Source organism: Morone saxatilis, unplaced genomic scaffold, assembly GCF_004916995.1.
Source record: "Morone saxatilis isolate NCDOM2014 unplaced genomic scaffold, NCSU_SB_2.0 Contig4, whole genome shotgun sequence".
In the NCBI taxonomy this organism is placed as follows: Eukaryota; Metazoa; Chordata; class Actinopteri; family Moronidae; genus Morone; species Morone saxatilis.
The window spans coordinates 17,904,898-17,908,327 of record NW_023339984.1 but is presented as its reverse complement, the minus strand read 5'-3'; positions in this window follow the sequence as shown (position 1 = coordinate 17,908,327).

Below are 3,430 nucleotides of genomic sequence, written 5' to 3'. Positions count from 1 at the left end.
GAGAAGCAAAGCAGGAAAGATAAGGGAGACGGGAGGAAGGTGCGTCCACCTTCGTTGAGAGCTAGATGAGAGAAAGCCGTATTTTAAAGTTCAACACTCTTCCTGACAATAAATAATGATAAAATATGCATTTGAGGTTTTGTTTTCACAGTTTTGTTTAATGTGAGTGCCACACAGTTCTGTTTTTATTATTTAATATGATTTTGCACACATTTGCCCTATAATGGTTAATATTCAGAAATATTTTATTATGTATAATGTTGTGATATTAATCGCAAACACAAACACAGTGTGATCCTCACTGTGAGGTGTGACAGCTGAGCTTACAGCACAAACCCTCTGCATAGCACATTTAGTTCAAATAATTCAGTTACTTAAAAACAAGTTAGATCACATGCAAGTTCCTTTTTTTGCACAAAAGGTGCATTAATACATTTCTGAGGTGATAAATATTATGCACTGGTTTAATGAGGAGGACTCTCAGATAGTATGGAAATATTGGTTATAAGAACAAAATTCCAAAGATTTCCAGTTCCTCCCAAACAAAGAAATTCATTATAAAACTGTAAATTTCTCCCTCATCCTCCTTAATACAGATACGTGTGCAATATAAATGTAGAAGTTCTAGTAAAAATTAGTTCTCTATATGAAATAAATATATACAAAGCTCTAAAATGCCCGGGAACTCTCTGAATATGAATTAATCTAGTTACGTTTATTTATTGTTATATTCCTTTTATGCTACTATGTTAATTAAATGTAATGAATGCACTTTATTCTTTATAAATAAAGTTGAAGGGTTATGAATATTTAAAGCGACTGTGAAGGATATTTGTACAATAACAATGTATAATAATGTGACAATGTGTAAAGTGTCTCTGGTAGTGAACCTACAGAGAATTTTTAGCTGTCACACCCACTGTACGCTGAAATAAGCAACAGTTCAGTCGTATTAGTGTCAGATTCTCTCTTTTTGTTTTTATCTCTCCAATGCAAAAGAAGGAATTTGGTATTAAAAATGCAGAATCAAGAATCGCTTGAGTTAAATTATTATGAAAACATCTTTTAATGTCCAGTATGCACAGGAGCACCGTTCATACTGGCACCTGATTCTCTTTAAAGACAGACTTCAAAACGTATGAACTTTAATTCTTTAAATGGAGATCCAGCAATGTAATAAATTACAGTCTGATATATTTTAAAACCTCAATATGAAAGAAAAATAATTCTTTTAGTTAAATCCACAGAGCTGTATGTGTACACATGTATTTATTTTCCTACTTCAGCACCTTTTGAACAGTCCTAGAACAGACCTTAAAAGTCGATCTGGAAGGAGTTGGAATATGAGTGAGAGAGATAGATTGTCTTTACCCCTGAAGCTTTTGAAGGGGAGTGAGGGAGGGATGAGGATGCGCTGTTCAGGCTCTGAAGCTTTTGCCGGACAGATTCCTCTGTTGGTCTCTCCGCTCCCGCTCTCTCTCTTTTTATTTCCATCCTAGCAGCTGGTTACACCCAGGAAGGTAGAGGAGGTGGGCTGGAGGTGGAGTCAACAGTGGTCATACCTGTTGTAGACCTCTCCTCTAATCTACAGTACACCTTGTGACTTTAGATGAAAACATTCCTAAAGATTGTGTGTGTATTAAGATGAAGACCTGAGACATTTGAGCACAAAACAACAAGCACCAGAGTTAAATGAAGATATGATTATATAGTGTATAATAAGTGTTACCCAAATAACAATTTATATATTCAAATATATTCTTCTGATCTGGTTTGGAAGAATCAGCATGTTTGGCACAATGATCTGTAAGGTCCAGTGTGTACAATATAGGAGGCTTTACAATATTGTCCCAGGTTTTGATTGTACTAATCCTAATTGGACTGGAACTGTCACTGGTTACAAGGCTAATAAATAGGCTAGTAAAGCCAGCCAGACACTACCTGTGCATGGCACACCCAGTTATAAACCCTAATAAGTGATACTCACCCTTACCGTGGTATAATTTCCCTGTGCTGCAAAATACATGTCCATAAACAACTACTGCTCATGATCACTAAAAAGGAAAAAGCATTCTTTTAATAGGACCCAAAAGCAGAGACTTTGAGCTTTTTGAGTAGAGTAAATACAACAATCACAGGACAAAAGGGACCTATGTATCTGTAAAGATCCTGGGGTATCTAAGTTTATGGAAATGTGTCCAGATCTGTATATCATATCATATATAAATAAAAACGTTTGTGCATTTATTCCAGTGGATTTTGACTGACAGCCAGTCAGTGCAGGAAGACATGGATCAGCACAGCTGACTCAAACCACAGCATGAAAACCCTACTGTACTACAGGTTACTCTGTTGGCTCGAACAATGCTCAATGATCTATACATTAGAAAATGCGTTCCTGGCTGAGCGTGTGAATCTGTAGTTGTTGGTATTTTATGAATGTTCTCCATTACTAAGACTCCCCGTGCAGCATTTTACATGCCAGCAGAGCCAATAATATTCTGTAGACTGCCACAGAAAAAAGCAGAACTCTCAGAGATATGTGGGCTAAAGTTGAATCAGATGATCAGAGGTGTATTTAGGTTTTAAACAACATGATGATTAATACAGAAAGAACTTGTAGCCATAATTAAAACCAAACATGGTGAAGCTGCTTGGATAACCTGGGTTCTGGACCTGACACCTGTGAACTACCTGTACGACACACAGCAGACATAATAATCCTGGCTGAACAGGATGTAAACATAATTATTGTAATGTTTCCTGTACAACGTCTCTGTCACCAAAGCTTAGCTGGAGGAATGAGCTCTCGCACATCATCTTAAGTTTTGAATGAGTGAAGATTTGAAGCAGTTTGAAGTGTTTGTGAACAAAAGAGACGTAAAAAAGTACAACAAAAGAATCATCATGCAATGTGTTGATTTAATTCATTTGAATTGTCTCTGTCCAGCAAACATGAAGCAAACAGCATAAAAGCATAAAAACAATAGATTAATTTACTACGAACATGATTTTAATTTGCACATGCCCTGGTTGTTTTTTGAGCATATATCCAGGGTGCAGCCTGGTGTAAGTTTATTATAAATACCAAGCAGTCTGGTAATACTAGTCCCATGTGAACAGGCTTTAAAACAGTCACACATGTAACACAAACCTATGTCTGGATACATAACTTATCATCAACTTATACTACCTGGAATGTCGCTGAACAAGAAACACTTTGAGGTGGTTGTAAATGAAGAACCTGCAACTTCTGACAATTTGTCAGTGAAACTCCATCCAAGTGTTTTTAATTAAAGAATGTGCATTGCAGCAGTAATAATAGTAACTGTAGTAATAATAATAACAACAATAATATCAGTGATATTAGCAATGGCAGTCTAGCAGGACCATGGCAGGAGGCTCCACCAGGATCCATGAGAACCTGCAG